Source organism: Mesocricetus auratus, unplaced genomic scaffold, assembly GCF_017639785.1.
Source record: "Mesocricetus auratus isolate SY011 unplaced genomic scaffold, BCM_Maur_2.0 Super-Scaffold_6730, whole genome shotgun sequence".
In the NCBI taxonomy this organism is placed as follows: Eukaryota; Metazoa; Chordata; class Mammalia; order Rodentia; family Cricetidae; genus Mesocricetus; species Mesocricetus auratus.
The window spans coordinates 49,684,068-49,702,643 of record NW_024429184.1 but is presented as its reverse complement, the minus strand read 5'-3'; the positions used below and the strand labels follow the sequence as shown (position 1 = coordinate 49,702,643).

Genomic DNA, 18,576 nt, shown 5'->3' with positions numbered 1-18,576 from the left:
AAGGGATAGATATCTAAAGGAATGTTAAACCCATAGAGTTTGTGTTAGTTAAGTTCAAGAATTTAATGTTTACAATCACTGAAGCAAGCCATTAAGGTTTGGAAAGCCTAGAAATGCAAAACAGAGCCTAACATGTCAAAAAATTAGATGAATGAGAGCCAGTGAACTGGATCAGCAGGCTAAGGAACTTGCCACCAAGCCCTATGACCTGGGTTAGATCCACAGGAAGACCCTCATGGCAGAACACCTGTTAAGTTGTCCTCTGACCTCTATGTATGTGCTGTAGCATGCTCCACTCCTCATCTAAATATTAAATAAAAGTAATTTAAAGGGAAAATTAGATGAATGAACTACCTGGTTTTCGTTTTTAAGAAACAATACTGTTTTCTTGTCTCTACACAAGGCTAGAAGCCACATAATTAATATACTGATCTTGTTTTCTTTTGGCTTTTTGAGACAAGACCTCACTGCATATTCTGGGCTAGGTTTGAGCTTGAACTCCTGCCTCAGCTTCCTGAATGCTAGGATTACAGAATTACTGCAGCATACAGAAATTGCTCTATTTTACCAACATTTCCTTAACTATTAACATTCCTTTGCCAAATTCAAGTTTGTAATAGACTAACTTGAAAAACATTTGGGATGCCTGAGAGGTTATGATAGACTAGATTTGTTACTTACATAGTTTATAGTACTTAAAAAACTTAAGTCTATTAGTGACATTGGTTGGGGAATGAGTGTTGAATTAACCAAGAGATAAGTGTAACTAATCAATCACATCCCTTCCCCAAATTTCAAGATTTTCTAAAGACTTGTTCATTAAACATAAAGCTTTGTACCTTTGATATTGAGAAATAGGTAGAATTCTGTTTATAGATGACAGACAGAACCCTGTGTTACTTACAGCTCCAGAGAAGACTGCTGGCCAGGCCACACAGTGGATTCCTCCTGAGGATAAGTACAGCAATATGGAGGAGTAGGAAGCAGCCTATATACAGTAGGCAGGGTGGGGTAAGGTAGGGGCCCAGGTTCGCTGATTTGAATAATACTGGTGGTCTGTGGGGTTCAGTGACTGCCCCAAGTTGTCTGTTGCCTGACCTAAGAATGATTAGGGTAGATAATAATGGGCCCCACAACATGAGACCCTGATAAGGGAAGTAGTTGGGGTGTGGACTTAATCAGCTATTCAAGAAAAGAAACTGCCTTGTCACTGTCAGGGTCTCAAAACAACTTCAAGAAGTCTAGGAAGTAAAGAAGCACACACACACATAGCTCTATGTGATACTGAGTCCTAGATATCTTGATATCAGTTTCAAACTCAATTACTTTGGAAATAGTTGAGTGTTTTGAGTGGGAGGGCCTCCTGAAGAATACGGAAATAGTTTCTAGAATGGAGAAAAAACAGTCACTTTTCTAAGATTGAATAGATGAGCACAGAAAACATTCTAATGTGACAGTCAAAGAAAATGACCAAGCAGAAACATGAGGTAACTGAAGCTTGACTGGCAGTTAGTTTTAGTATTTGGTGTTGGGCAGGTAAGTGAGTCAAGTGAGCCTTCATCATCATTTTGCCTAAATTACAGGTTTTTTTCTTAGAATTATAGAGTATGCTAAAGATGCTGGTTTGGTATAAACTTTGTTAGAGTGGACCCTCAGTTGGTGGTGTTAATCCACAGACAAGAACAACTAATGTTGTTTATATCAGCTGAACTAGATAATAGAGATTTGATGACAAATTTATTGTCAACTCTATTTGCTGAGTTTTCTGATCTTCATGAAGCAGGTCTAGTAAGTGTCATATTTTAGACACATGAGATCGCAGAGTTTGGGAGGAACTTGTTGGTTAGCACTGATGATATTCAATGTTGAGTTAGAGCATTGGTTCCTGTGGCAATTCTGGCATGTTCCCAGGCAACAATGAGGAACACTTTGACAGTTAAGGGACAATTGTGACATCTGGCTGGGTGGAAGAGCAATGAATGGTATTATATGTGGAAAGGCAGGAGACACTAGGGTGTTTCCACATGGCTTTATGTTTGAGGATACTGGAATTACAAAGTAGAGGAATGTGTAACTTTGCTGTGTAGCCACAGCATAGTGTGCTGTCATCTTTAGGTTGGATGATTGTACCTCATTTTATAAAGATTGTGTATGAAGGATGGAAACATAGGAGCACAAAATTTCTGTGACTCCTGAGAAAGCACAGACATATCTGTTGGAAGAAACATGAGGCCCACTTGTCATGAAGGGGCACCCCAGATATAGGGAGGTGGTGGTTTGAAAGAAGTTTTAGTTTCTCCACATATTGCATTTCTATGGCAATTACCAGCTTGGCTACTATGTGGTGTATGATAGAAGGCCACAGGAAGATAGCATATTAAACAGCTTTGTAGCAGATAACTTCAGAAAGATGACTTTGTATTTTTGGATGTCTGTTTAAATATTCAAAGTCTATAACGATTAAGTTTGAATTTTACTGTCTGTGTAGTTTTTAAAATGCAAGAGGGCAAGGTGCTTTTAAGAGAGACTGGGATAGGAATAGGGATAGGAGATATAACAATGACGAAGTTACGGAAGGATAAATGAGACTGAATGACTTGAACAGTAAAATGCCAGTAGAATTGTTCTGTGGCACCAGGGAAACACACAGTCTTGCAGCCTTTGGTGTGTTTATCCATTAGGTAGAAGAAGGAGGTGATAACAGCAGGAATCTTCATATTAGAAGTGTTATGCAAACATTAGATGTGGTCCCTTGGAGGTTTAACCTTAACATGCAATACTGTCAAATTATGGTCGCAGAGAAAAGAACTTGAAAGTATACAGGATCATAGGAGAGACTTAATTTGTTGAGCACACAAACTGCAATGTCTGGAAAGTTACCCTGTTTGGTGAGTCCCACATTTTAAATAAAATGGGGCTCAGTAACCTAATGGGTCACTGACAGTTCAAAGTCTCCTGGTAGTTGTAGATGTGACAAATTCATCACTAAAGATAAGTTTATGATCTCAATGGTGTGGTACTAAGGATGCCTTCCCACACAGAAACCATGAATGATATAATTTTGTGGCTTATGTTGTTGCATCAGTCATTATGTAGAGGCAGAGCCATTTGTAGAATCCAAATGCACTATTGGGTTATAGAAATTTGATTTGTCCTTTTAGTTGTAGACTTGTGGGTTTTTGGAGTTGTTACAGCTGTAAATGGACCCAGTGCCAGCATCTGACTGACACAATTTTAATCTCAGTCAAGAGTACATGAATCTAAATGTTTTCAACAATACAAGGTATTTTGTGGGTTAGTGAGGAGAGGTTAGGCTGTACTCAAGATTTTAGATCACACAGTGTAATTTGTGTGTGTATGGTGAGTAGGAAGTTAGGAAGATTGCCTGTTAAAATATCACTGGCTGAAGTTGGAGCTCTTACATAAGCCTATAGATGACTTCATTCCTTCAGTCACTTAGACCTTTCATCTCAGGTATTGGTTAGTAGTGATGGGCAAATCTTGAAAACATTTAGTTTTAGCACTTTTACTAGCCAAGTGCAGAAGCCACAGAATTTGCTATATCTTGTTAAAACAAGGGCTTATTTGGAAATTTTGAGCCTCTAATTCCTATCACAATGAAAGGAATCAAACCAATAACAAAATCAAAGTTCACTTGGCCTGTGAATCATGTAACATTTTATTTATTGTTTGGTATTATTTTCTTCTGATAGGAATTGTCACTTAAGTTATCAAAAAAAGGTACAAGATTCTTCTCATGGGTAGTTCATGAGCTACTATGCCAGGTTTCTATCATTACTTTATGATGGATTTGTTTTTCTTTCTCCTTGATAATCTATGCTTTGTGGAAACGTCTGTGGAATAGTAACTTCAGTTTCTTTGATAGAGTTAAGTAGGGAAGTGAGACTAATCATCCATCCCTTACAACGTGAATAGTAAGAAAGTTTGGGGGATGGTATAAATTTGGGTTCAATTGAGTCCAATAACAAGTGGGTGCAGTTTAGCCTATATGGCAGTATATTATTACTGGGATGTCTTGATCATTGGTGCACCCTGTGATGGTTAATCTTGCATAGATGTCAACTTGACTAAATATGGAATCAAAGAAGACATGTCTATGCATTTATCTGTAAGAATATGTCCTCTTTTCACTTCCAGATAGTCTTTATAGTATTAGAAGACTCTGTATAAGCTACTATGAGAACAGTCATCTATAGTCTTAGAGATCCATGGACTCTGTGAACTACAGTAAAGCCTGGTGTAGAAAGATTGAACCCTGGGTACAGTAGTGAAATGAATGTTAAGTGTATGGGTGCAGTGTGTGACTAACTCCTCTCTGATTAGTTGTAAGGTCAACTGCACAGGAACCGTGCCTAGTACTGTAAATCTGGCCAAGAACCCATGTTTGAAATATGGACTCATGAAGGGAACCTACAGCTATTATTCTGATAATGAAAGAATTATCAAGCTACTCTCTAAATTCATATCTTTCCCTATAGGTTAGTGCAGCTCTCAAACCTCATCAGAGAAGTTTCATTGTTCAGTGGACAGTGGTTACTGTAGACACTCACAACTGGTCAATGTGTAAAGAGTATCAGTAGAGTCCTTAGCTACAAATGAGGCATCTACGCTACCCCGTCAAGGCTTAGGGATCATCATAGAAGAGGGGTCAAAAGACTGTAGGATTCAGAACTCAGGGAAGACAATAGTAAAAACAGTGTCATCTGGACATGGTGAGGCCACTGCCATCATGAACTCACAGAACAGGGGCTGCCTGTATAAGGTCTGCACAAGATCAAGCCAGTCAACATTCCAGCATAGCGAGGGAAGGTATTCAGAAGCTTCAACCCCTAGCCAAAGATCTGTGGATTAAAGATCTGGTGGAGGGGGAGTCTGTTTACTTTAAGAGTGTGATCCCTGATTGTTCTACTGAGGTCCAGAGGGTATCTCATTCCCAGGAGGTAAAAAAGAAACAGACACAAAGTTGGGTGTGGGTAAGAAGGTGGGAATGTATCTGGGAGGTGCTAAGGGGGAGTAGACAGTGAATATGATTAAATTGCATTCTATAAAAATTTCAAAGAATTGACACTACTAAGCTAAAATATGTTTTAAAAATATTCACTCTGGAGAGGAGTAATTGAAAGGAAAAGACTTTTGCCTGTCAGCCCTCCCTTCTATGGATAAGTGCTTCTATTCTGAGGCTACTGCTCTTTCCATCCTTTTTTGACACTGGAGCTAAGCTTCTTTGCCCTGACACTGTAGACATAAGATCTGTGGCTCTCCAGGAATCCTTCAGGTCCTCAGTGCAAGACTATGACTGCTGAGATATCTAGCCTTGGGGACTGAACAGCTACTGGGTCCTCAGCCTCTGGGGTACACAAAAAGTCATTGGACTACCTATTTTATATCCTCTAAGTCAATAAATAACATTCCTTTGTAATAATTCTCATTCTATCCTAATACTGTGCCTTAGATGTGCTGTTCCTAGGATGAATGGAGACATGTGGGATCCAGACTTTAAGGTATCATGTATGTGTGTGTGTGTGTTTGCATTGACTGGACCAAAATCTACACTGTTGGTTACTGCCATGGAATTTAGGAGAAGTTGCCAGACTTTGAAGTTAATGCGGTGTGATAGACCAACTTATTGTTTGGAGTTGGGACACTGAGGTCTACCTGAATAGATGGCCTTTGATGATTCAAATTTGGGAGAATAGCATAATACAATGTTGGCAATGAGAAGCCAATCAATATGTGATCTTGATCACAATGGTTACTCGCCACAGCCAAGGTGTTTAAATATTTCATAGGCAGATGGGGAGAAGTCCATTAATACTGTGAAGAAGGCAAACTTGGACTGGCAAGCCCAGTAATTAGAACACACTAAAGCATACTGGCCAGCTCAGTAACTGTGTTTTGAAATTAAGGAATATTGAGCACAGCTACTTTGATGGGAAGACCTTCAGTGTTTATATCGCTATGATCACTAAGGAGCCTTCCTAAATTTGACTTGGTCTTAGTAGATGCACTTGGACTATCAGAAGGAGAATTTTAGTTCTCATTACTACTTTTAAAATAAACCATGTCAGGAAGAATGTTGTCCTTCTGTGTCTAGATTTAACTGGCGTTGTGGAGTTTCAAGTGTCTTAACTGGGACAGATAAATAAATGGGCTATTCTGACAAGGTCAACTCATAATGCTGTAGATATTCATTAACTATGGATGGCTTTGTGATAGTATGTATTATATATAAAAACTAAGCATGTAAATTTTGTGAAATAAACACTGTTGTTTCAAGAATACATCAATTAGCAAAATAAGGGTATGTATATAAACAGCATAACCCATTTTGAAATGTCTATGATCAAAAGACATGCATCATCAGATCAAAGTGGATATACAGGGGGAGTATAACATCATAGGACTTGGATGTGGAATGTTGTGCAGTATTTGTTTACACTGTAAACATGTGTCTCTGCCTAAGGCACCTTCTGCTTGGTATAATAAAGAGCTGAATGGTCAATAGCTAGGCAGGATACTTTAGGCGGGACTTATGGGAAGACAGAGGAACTCAGAGGATTAGCATTGAGGTGTACTAGATCCCAGGAAGACACTGAAGATGTCAGACATACAGTAAAGAGTAGAGGTAGCCAAACCATGTGGCACAAAATAAATTAATAAAAACTGGTTAATTTAAGTTATAAGAGCTAGTCGGACAAGCTTAAGCTAAAGGCCAAGCTTTCATAGTTAACAATAAGACTATGTTGTTATTTGTGAGCTGGCAGTCCCATCATGAAGGTACTGCTACAGCATACATTATAAAAATAATATGAGGAGGGAGGAGTTAAGAAAAGTCTTTTGGCCAGGCAGTGGTAGTGCATGCCTTTAATCTCAGCACTGGGGAGGCAGAGGCACGCAGACCTCTATGAGGTTGAGGCCAACCTGGTCTACAGAGTGAGTTCCAGGACAGGTTCCAAAGCTACACAGAGAAACCCTGTCTCAAAAAAAAATACAAAAGTGTTTTGTGAGGATGCTAATAATTTTCTCTACACTGAGATACAAGTAATATGAACTACTGCACCAGAGGAAAATTCAAAGTATAAAATATAAAGAAATAAAACATCCCTTCAACTTCAAGGAAAACATAGTGTATTGACAGGCAGATACAATGTGAGACACTCACTAATTCTGTGATGGATGGAATCAGGGCCTGCATGACATGGGTTTTGGAAAGCTCTTGTCAGGAGACTCATCTGGACATTTACCAGTTAACTAGGTGAAAGGGTGAGACAGAGCAAAGGTGATCCTAGACAGAATACAGACACACAAAAACCGTGAGGGGAGAGGGAATGTTTGAAATCTTGCAAGTATACACAAGATAATGTTTACCATGTGCTTGCTCCTTCAGTTATTTACCAGGAAACTGCTGTGAACCCAGCACTCATGAGTATAATCTGAATTTCAGGACATTTGCATTCTGCCTGAGATGGTAGAACTGGCTGGATATAGTATTCAAGTCCAGCCTTCACTAAGGCCCTGCTCTTTCCCTGTCTTTTCTCCTTCCCTGAATGCTACTGGCAGGTTCTTAAGTTAGACAGAGAGCTGGAACAGATGACACACATGCTTGGAGATTATGTTCCCTGAATGACATCACCAGAGTACTTTGAGCTTGCACATAATGCTTTGATGGCCTCTGATACTCTTTGGCTGGTTCAGCCATGACACCTGTCCACAGACACTTTAAAGAGAGAGCAGTTGCTCTAATAAGTTTCTGAAATAGCTGAGCTCTGAGTATCAGCTTCAAACATGAACAGGCAACATTTTAATGGCCCACTCGTGTAAATTCCATGGGCAGGCTGGCTGAAGGTCACTTGAGAAAACATGAGCAGGCTTGAGAGGGTTTGATCTGAGAAAAGTCTATGTATTGGGACCACATGCTCTAGTCAGAAGTAATGGCTCTATATAGGTTAAGCACTAGGTAGACTGTACAGAAGCAGAAAGGTCTAATCCAAGGCACCAGAAGTGAAAACATGGTTCCAAACTGACATAAATTACATGCAAATCAAAATCTCCTGTGTGAGAAGCTAGATTAAGGATCATTGTATCATCAATTATGAAGAGGATTCTGACTTACTCCTATGATTTTTTTCTTCATGTTCTTAGTTATTTACACAATGATTTCTTCAGTGAAAAATGTGTGGACACTTGAATTCATTTTTATACAAACTTAAACTCTAAAATATAAATTCAGGTATATTTTCAAAGAAGTTTTTCCAAACTTTTCCTGGAGGTTCTAAAAACTAGGGTTAAAATTTTAATTGACTGAAATGCAGTCATATTAATTCCAAGTTTTCTCTTTTAAAAATTCTGTCTCTGAAGCTAGGCCTTGGTGGCGCACGCCTTTTATCCCAGCACTTGGGAGGTAGAGGCAGGAGGATCTCTGTGAGTTTGAGGCCAGCCTGGTCTGCAGAGTGAGTTCCAGGACAGCCTCCAAAACAATACAGAGAAACCCTGCCTCAAAAAAAACAAAATAAAAAAATTCTATCTCTGAAATATTTTTTTCATTCTCTGAATAGCTTTTAATCACTGACTAGAGCCAGATTGAATCACAGAAGATCAAATACAGAGACTACCTGTGTGTAAAGTGCATTCACCTATTAGTTTAATTTAGCAATGATTAAAACATTTGGGAGGCAATTTATCCTACACTAAGATCATAATGCTGGGGGACTACCATGGCAGCTTTCTTCCCACCAGCAGGAGCCAAGGCGCCCAGGCAGCCTAGTCTCCTGCTCTGCCCACTGGACTAGGTAAGCCAGGGTCCATTTCTGGGCTGCCTGCCTGTGCTTGGGGACTGTCACAGCGGCTTCCATCCCAGCAGCAGGAGCCAAGGTGTCCCAGCAAGCTGGTCTCCTACTTCACCCTCAGCAGAGTGTGAACAAAATCAGAAATGTAAAGGGAGACATAACAACGGACAGTGAGGAAAGCCAGAGAATCATCAGGTCATATTTGGAAAGTTATACTCCAAAAATTTGAAAATTTAAAAGAAATGGATAATTTTTTGGATAGATATTACTTACCAAAATCGAATCAAGAACAGATAAACAATTTAAATAGACCTATAACACCTAAGGAAATAGAAGCAGTCATCAAAAGTCTCCCAACCAAAAAAGGCCTAGGGCCAGATGGCTTCAGTGCAGAATCTTACCAGAAATTCAAAGAACAGGTTATACCAATTATCCTCAAAATATTCCATGCAATAGAAGCAGAAGGGTCTTTGCCAAAATCTTTTTATGAGACTTCAATAACATTGATACCCAAGCCACAGAAAGACTCAACTAAGAAAGAGAACTTCAGACCAATATCCCTCATGAACATTGATGCAAAAATACTCAATAAAATACTGGCAAATGGGATCCAAGAACACATCACAAAAATCATCCACCATGATCAAGTAGGCTTCATTCCAGGGATGCAGGAATAGTTCAACATATGAAAATCCAGCAATGTAATCCACCATATAAACAAGCTGAGAAACAAAAAATCACGTGATCATCTCACTAGATGATGAAAAAGCCTTTGACAAAATCCAACACCCATTCATGATAAAGATCTTGGAGAAATATGGGATAACAGGAACATACCTAAACATCATAAAAGCTGTATACAGCAAACAAACAGCCAACATCAAACTGAATGGAGAGAAACTTAAGGCAATTCCTCTAAAATCTGGAACAAGACAAGTCTGTCCCCTCTCCCCATACCTCTTCAATATTGTACTTGAAGTTCTAGCTAGAGCAATAAGACAACAAAAAGAGATCAAGAGGATACAAATTGGAAAGGAAGAGGTAAAACTTTCAGTATTTGCAGATGATATGATAGTTTGCATAAGTGACCCAAAAAACTATACCAGGGAACAATTACAGCTGATAAACACCTTCAGCACAGTGGCAGGATACAAGATCAACTAAAAAAATCAGTAGCCCTACTATATACAGACAATAAAAGGTCGGAGACAGAAATCAGAGAAACATCACATTTTACAGTTGTCACAAACAACGTAAAATACCTTGGGGTAATGTTAACCAAACAAGTGAAAGACCTGTATCGCAAGAACTTTGAGTCTTTGGAGTCAAGATGTATGGAGTAGGAAGCCCGGAAACCTCTCCGGAAAGAGAAATACTTAGATTAGCAATTATGGGATAAATACTTAAGTCAGAGCTAGCCAGTAAGAAACAAGCAAGGCCAACAGCTTCATAATTAATATAGCTTCCTGTGTGTTTATTTGGGACTGGTGCGGCTCTGGAACTAGGCTGGCGGGAAGGCTTCTCTCAAGGAAAAGGTTTCCCTTTACATAATGGTGATCAGGAGTGGGATGATGAATTTCCACGTAGAATGACAAAAGCTTTAAAAGAATTTTAGAAACAAAAGAACGGAGAAAAACATGGCTTCTTGGTAGCAGCATTTTTCTTAGGTGGGCTCTGTTTTGCTAGCAACAAGCAGAGTCACGCTGCTTGCTTAAGGCAGTCATCCTGACTCAGCATTAAAAAAAAAAAAAACAGCAAGGTTCTTTTAAGAGGCTCTGCTAACAATTGAAAGATGTGTACGTACAGCTGAAAGTGAAGTGGTAGTGACCACATCTCCAAGCTGGCAAGCTTTTGCTGGATGTCAGCATAGACTGTGTGCTGGAATCACGCTTGCGCCCGCCATCTTGGAAAAACTGCAGTTTAAACAGCCGCAGTTTTAACAGATAAGACACATGGCCAGAAAAACATAAATATTTATAGTAAAGTCAGGGTTGGGTGAAGAAAAACCTCTAAAGGTTTACAGTGTGTTTAAAAATATACGTAAGATTGAGAGAAAAAGAAACGGCATGGTGGTAAACAGAGAAGCCGGCTGTGGTGGCGCACGCTGGTAGGATTTGCTGCAGAGGCAGAGGCAGGCGGATTTCCAAAGAGAAACCCTGTCTCAAAGAAAAATAAATAAAAGTAAAAGAAATAGAGTAATAATAGATAAATAAATAATCCACGTAAAGATGGAAAATACACAGAGAGTCTGGATACTATACTGTACGCTATTGTGTTTTTCAGTTTTTCATTGCTAAGGAAGGAACAACTACTAAAGTACATTTGATTATAAATGCTGCTGAATTAATTCAACTTATATCTTTTGAAAATGCCTTGACTTCATATTGGGGAAGTCCTTTGTCAATAAAGCACTGTATGGCCAATAGGGAATCTAGATAGGAGGGACTAGGAGTCCAGAAGGATTCTGGGAAGGAGAAACACAGAGAGTCGACATGTAACGCCATGGGGTAGGAGCCCAGAACTATTCTCCGGTAAGAGACATACTTAGATTAACAATTATGGGGTAATTGCTTAAGGCAGAGCTAGCCAGTAAGAGACAAGCAAGGCCAACAGCTTCATAATTAATACAGCGTCTTGTGTGTTCATTTGGGCACTACAATGAGGCAGAGCCCAGGCAGCTGGCGGGGGATAAACCAAAGAGGCTAGCAAAGAAAAAGCTTCACTTTACAACTTCAAAATTTAAGTATAAGGATATGTTACTTGGGAAAGGAGATTTTGTTTATGTTTCTACAGAAAATGAAAAGCTGAGGATTCCTTCCAGGCTTCTGTGGTTTGATGAACCAAGACCCCCGGAAGCAGTGGGCCAGGTGTTTCAACAATTGAGAAAGCTAAGATGATGAAGCTTTACAGACCACGAAAGTAAGGACTTATACAGGTTTCTGAGTTTTGTCATGATCCCCATGATATGAACAGCACCCCCTTCCATCACAAAGCAGTTTGGAATGAGCTACGTCCTAATTCCCATCTTGTTTATAAATCTTTGCTTTCATTTAAATGGGGTTGTTTATAATTAGCTAGTGATCACAGCAATCTCTTTTTAATGGTAAAAAGGGGAATTGTGGTATGGGTATGGGTTTTCATTTATTGAGACAAATTCAAGGTCAATTTTGGGATGTGTATATTTCTCCTCTTGATTAAGTATTGTGCTTATAATCATCTTTTAAAACATAATGCATAATTGAATACAAACTATAGATAGTTACTTATAACAGTCAGAACTTATAGTTAGGTAAGTTAGATTTTCTAGATATACAGAGATATATTTGAGATACATAGTCTTCAAACATTTCAAAGACTTTCAGAAAATGGCATTTAAAATGGTTTAGGGTTTTTTCTTGACAATGAGAAATGTCTGCTTCTGGCAGCAGCAATTACATCTGAGAGGAAGATGGGCATCTAAGAAACTCGTTATGGAGTTTGCTTTCAACATGACAAGATTAGCCATTTGGGCAAGAAACTGCTCTTGCCTAGACTGTTTGACTATTGCTGTATAAACTGGATATGCAGGACCCACAGGAAAATGACTGTTAAACTCAAATAGTCACTCATGGTTCCTGCTTCATGGAAAAGTCTATGAGACTTTCTGCAGGACACAGAAAAATGACTGACAGACTGCCAATGCAGATGGACAGTTTTGAAATTTCCTGCTTTGCTGAGAAGTCTTCCAGATGCACTGTGGCCTATGGGCTAAAGATGGATGCCCCAATGTTACAGAGGATCTTTGGATGACTGTCCAGGTAGCAAGATGTCTCTGTCAATCCTAGTGTTTATATATTATCCTTCTGTGGTCTTTGATGGAGTTGAAGACAGTTATAGTTTTCCTTAGTTATGATAAAAGTTAAGCTACATATAGAACTTTAGACTCACAAGGATGGGATGAATGATATTTTCTTTAAATCTTGCTAAATATTGACATAATATTGTAACTGTGTTCTTACTTGATAACTGTTCTGTTATATATAATTTGACTATATTAAAGTCAAGACCTTTCTTTTTGTTTAAACAGAAAAGAGGAGATGTTGGGGAAGTCCTGTGTATTTGTCAATAAAGCACTGTTGGCCAATAGGGAACCTAGATAGGTGGGACTAGGAGTCCAGGAGGGCTCTAGGAAGGAGAAACACAGAGAGTCAAGATGTAACGCCATGGGGTAGGAAGCCCGGAAACCTCTCAGGTAAGAGAAATTCTTAGATTAGCATTTATGGGATAAATACTTAAGTCAGAGATAGCCAGTAAGAAACAAGCAAGGCCAACAGCTTCATAATTTAAAAAAAAGAACTTTGAGTCTTTAAAGAAGGAAATTAAAGAAGAGACCAGAAAATGGAAAGATCTGCCATGCTCTTGGATTGGTAGGATCAATGTAGAAAAAATGGCAATCCTGTCAAAAGCAATCTATGGACTCACTGCAATCCCTATCAAAATCCCAGCACAATTCTTCGCAGACCTTGAAAGAACATTTCTGAACTTTATATGGAAAAACAAAAAACCCAGGATAGCCAAGACAACCCTGCTCAACAAAGCAACGTCTAGAGGCATCACCATCCCTGACTTCAAGCTCTATTACAGAGATATAGTCCTGAAAACAGCTTGGTATTGACACAAAAATAGACAGGCTGACCAATGGAATTGAATTGAACACCCTGAGATTAATCCACAAACCTATGAACAACTGATTTTTGACAAAGAAGCTAAAATTATACAATGGAAAAAAGATAGCATCTTCAGCAAATGGTGCTGACATAACTGGATACTGACAATTAGAAGACTGCAGATAGATCCATGTCTATCAACATGCACAAAACTTAAGTCCAAATGGATCAAAGATCTCAACATAAATCCAGCCACACTGAACCTGTTAGAAGAGACAGTGGGAGCTATCCTTGAACGAATTGGTGCACGAGACTGCTTCCTGAACACAACACCAGTAGCACAAACATTGAGATTGACAATTAATAAATGGGACCTCCTGAAACTGAGAAGCTTCTGTAAGGCAAAGGACATAGTAAGCAAGACAAAAGACACCCCATAGATTGGGAAACGATGTTCACTAACCTCACATCTGACAGAGGGCTGATCTCCAAAATTTGCAAAGAACTCAAGAAGCAAAACACCAAAAGGATCAAATTAAAAAGTGGGGGACTGAACTATATGGAGAATCCTTAGTAGAGGAGTCAAAAATGGCTGAGAGACACTTAAGAAAGTGCTCATCATCCTTAGACATTAGGGAAATGCAAATTAAAACAACTTTGAGATACCATCTTACTCCTGTCAGAATGGCTAAAATCAAAAACTTCAATGACAGTTTATGCTAGAGAGGATGTGGAGAAAGGGTATACACCTCCACTGTTGGTAGGAGTGCCAACTCATACAACCACTTTGGAGATCAGTATGGAGATTCCTCAGGAAAATGGATATCAATCTACCACAAGACCCAGCAATTCCACTCTTAGGCATATACCCCAAAGATGCCCATACAACAAGGAAGTCTGTTCCACTATGTTCATAGCAGCATTATATGTAGTAGCTAGATCCTGGAAGCAACCTAGATGCCCCACAACTGAAAAGGGGATAGAGAATATGTGGTATATTTACACAATGGAGTACTACTCAGTGGAAAAAAAAACAATGGAATCTTGAAATTTTCAGGCAAATGGGTGGCACTAGAAGAAACCATCCTGAGTGAGATAACCCAGTCACAAAAAGACAAACATGGTATGTACTCACTCATATATGGATTTTAGACATGGATCAGGGGAGTGTCAGCCTACAATCCCAGTACCAGTGAGTCGGGGAAACAGGGAGGTTCCCAAGATATATGCATTATACCCCAGAGAAGTGAAATGAGGCAGGATCTCCTGAGCAGATTGGGAACATCGGGGTAGAGAAGAGGGATCCAGAAAAAAAGAGAGGGGGATAAGAGGAGGGTAGAAGAAGTTATGGGGGAGCTGAACGTTTGAGTTGAGTTTAAGAATAGAGGAGAGGAGGATGAGAGATACCATAATAGATGGAGTCATTATATTTTTGAGGAGAGAGCTGACCCTAGTGAGATTTCCTGAAATCTACAAGGATAATGCCAACTGGCAAACTAAGCAATGGAGGAGAGACTACATTAATAGCCCCTTCCTGATGATAAGGTTGATGACTACCTCATATGACATCCTAGAACCTTGATCAAGTGATTGATGGAAGCAGACATAGATATCCACAGCTAAACACTGAACTGAACTCCTGCAACCCAGTGACAGAGATGGAGGAGTGAGGAGCAAAGGCGTCAGGACTGTGCTGGTGAAGCCCACAAAGACAGCTGACTGGACAAGGGGGAGCTCTTGAACCCCAGACTGATGGCTGAGAGGCCAACAGGGGGCCGATCCAGACTCCATGAATGTAGTGTCAGTGGGGAGACCACAGAAATCACTGGGGCCTTGGGTAGCAGATCAGTGTTTACCACGGTTTATGAATGATCTTTGGGAGCCCATTCCACATGCAGGGATGCTCTCTCAGCCTGGTCACATAGGGAGGGACCTAGGTCTTGCCCTGGATGAAATGACAGACTCTGGAGATCCCCTCAAAGGAGGGCCTCACCCTCCCTGGGGAATGATGTGGGGATTGGTTGGGGGGGTTAGGGAAGAGCTGATAGAGCGACAAGGGAGGAAGGGTGGGAGAGGGAGCTAGGATTGACATGTGAAGCATGCATGCATGTTTCTAAGACATAATTTATTTTAAGAAAAAATTTAAAAACATAAGGAAAATAGATCGCAATGCTTCAGGTATGTAGTACTAGGATAGAGACTTTTTGATGTGATATCATTATCCCAAAATTAGGGTATCATCCAAGCTAATCTGATTCCAGAATAAGTAAAACCAAGCCTTTAAAGACAAAAATATTCTTCCCATATCCACAATGAAAGGAGAGGTAAAAGCTGATTGTCCAAAATAATTATTGTGAAGGCTTCCATGTCTACAGGCGTACAATCAGTCTTGCTCTTGGCATCAGTGACCCTGCTTTAGAATTCAGATGAAGCTCTGATCTCAGATTTTAACCTACCATTTGGAACTCTTTGTCAGGGCTAATGATGCTGTGATCTAAAATCCCTTATCAGTAATGATGTCACAGATGAGTGACTCCACCTGCAACTGAAGTCTAGTGTCACAGGACTTAATATCCAGTATCATGTCACCATCGGGCCCATTCTATGGCTATCTTGCCTTTGGAAATGAGAGTATGTTCTTATATAACATCAGTGGTTGCTCCTGACAAAAAAGAAACAGGTGGAAGATCTATCAGCAGATAAATGACAAGTTAAAATAATCTCAAGTAAACAGTGTAGGAAAGGACCGTGTGTGTGTGTGTGTGTGTGTGTGTGTGTGTGTGTGTGTGTAACTCTATATCATTAGCTAAGTCATACACTGTTCATTGATAACGTGTTGACAAGTATTACTTGAAGGCAATTCATCTGATAGAATGATAGACTCCTCATGAACCAGCTGTGGCTGTGGGCCATTGATAAAGATCTCAGATTCAGTTTCCTTATCTGTAAAGTAGTGGTTATACAAAGCAGCTGCCCAGAGTTGCTTCTGAGGTTTAAGTAAGGTAAAGAGTTGACATAATTAACACCAGGCTGGGATCCACAAGCATCTCAGTCAACTAGAGCTACACGTACTTTTCTACGTTAAAAGAATTGGCATATTTATAGGCATAACTTTTGTGATGAAGCTATCATTTTGTCTAAACTATTTATTTAGAAGTGGCATTTTTTCCATAAATAATTATGACTTTGAGGTCAGAGTTCATGTAAAGACTGAAGAACTATTAACTTCAAATTTGTTTGTGATTTAGTGATTTTCACACAATTCTTTCCTCATCTTCTACAAGTCTTCTGAAACCCAATACATTTGTTAACAAAATTTTGTGCACTTTTAATTTAATTTTGTGAATTGTAATTTTAACCAAAACTCTAATATATGCAAATAATGCTGTGCTATACACACATTCACATTTAATACTGTAATAACTTTTTGTTTAAAAATTAAAATAAAAAATTAACTAAGATTTTTATTTATGTGTGTGTGTGTGTGTGTGTGTGTGTGTGCTTGCATGCCACACTGTACATACGGAAGTCAGAGGCCAATTTTATGGCATGCATTTCTTTCCCTTTGCTTTTACCTGTGTCTTAGGGATGAAACTCAGGCCGCCTGGCTTACACAGAAAATACCTTTACCTTCTGAGCCATGCTCCAAGCTCTTTTTCAATTTCTTATTGTTTGAAACAAGGTCTTGCTGTACAGTCAAAGCTAGCATAGAATCTGCTATGTAAAACTGATTGACTTTGGACTTCTGGTGGTACTCCCATTTTATCCTAACAAATGCTGAACTACAGGTAACTGACTCCACATCATAGTGTGTTTGTATGCTGTGGTTAGCTTCTTTTAATTGAAAAATAATTGTCTGCAGTTATAAAGTATAAAATGATGTTTGATCTATGTATAAATTGTATAATTAATTAATCTAGCTAACAGTGAGAAAGCTAAAAATATATTCTTGAGAGAAAATTTGAAATGCCCAATGTAGCTAGCTATAGTACCAATGCTGCACAATGGAGTCACAAAAGTTACCTCCCCAGTCCACTAGAGCTTTTGTGTTTTTTAAGTGACATCTATCCATGGCACCCTGTCCCAGAAGACAAATAACTCCATTTTAATGTTCTGTTTCTATGCTATTAATGTTTTTAGAATCCATTTGTATTATCTTATTACAAATGTCTTTCTTTACTTGTATTGTTTCACTTAGCATCACACAGTTCCATTCATATTGTTGTGAGTGACAGTATTTCCTTCATAAATAGTCACATAGTATTGTGTCCTGTACTACATTTTAAAATGCATTCATTCATCAACACTGAATTTGTGTCAATACCAAGCTGTTTTCAGGACTATATCTCTATAATAGAGTTTGAAGTCAGGGATGGTGATGCCTCTAGACGTTGCTTTGTTGAGCAGGGCTGTCTTGGCTATCCTGGGTTTTTTGTTTTTCCATATAAGGTTCAGAAATGTTCTTTCAAGGTCTGGGAAGAATTGTGCTGGGATTTTGATAGGGATTGCAGTGAGTCCATAGATTGCTTTTGGCAGGATTGCCATTTTTTCTACATTGGTCCTGTGTTTTAGTTATTTTGAGTAGTCTAAATTGAAGAGAGCATAGTGATTTCAATTTCTTTACAAATATACTTAAAAATGGAGTTGCTAGATCATAATGTAATCAAAGGTGATTTGAGGCACCTGTCCACAATTTCTCAAAATAACTGTCCTAATTTACATTTTGCCTACAGTGTCCTGTATAGTTTCATCATTACCTCAAGTAAATAAACCATTACAAAAGTTACAAATTAATATGCTGAGTTAAGTGGCAAAAATAGCCATTTAACATATGTAATGATACTCATTACTCCATTGAAATAGAAAAGCAAGACAAAACACATAGAAATCAACTTGAAATTATGAAGTATAAGGGGCACGAAGTGATATTTGAACTAATTTTGATGAGATGGTGCCCTAAAATGATTTAATTCTCTCTAGATTAATTCATAAGCATAATGTAATTTCAATAAGATAATATTGTGCACAGAAGAAAAGAGAATGATGAACGAAAATATTCCATAGGATGCAGAAAATGAAAGGCAATGCAAATACCTAGGAAGTCTTGAGGCTAGCCTATTGTA

The 18,576-nt window shown here is 38.9% G+C and overlaps 1 protein-coding gene across 5 annotated transcripts in view; it reads right to left on the bottom strand.

Annotated features, from left to right (window-relative positions):
* Nucleotides 1-18,576, bottom strand: part of Ca1 (carbonic anhydrase 1) — a 75,972-nt gene that overhangs the window by 38,079 nt on the left and 19,317 nt on the right. Inside the window, exon 1 of one of the 5 annotated variants that reach the window (XM_005066806.4) lies at nucleotides 905-924. The exons of the other annotated variants lie outside the window; for them this stretch is intronic. The gene's annotated coding sequence lies outside the window, so the exon portion shown is untranslated. Of the gene's footprint in view, nucleotides 1-904; nucleotides 925-18,576 lie in introns of those variants that run through there. 5 annotated transcript variants of the gene reach the window in all.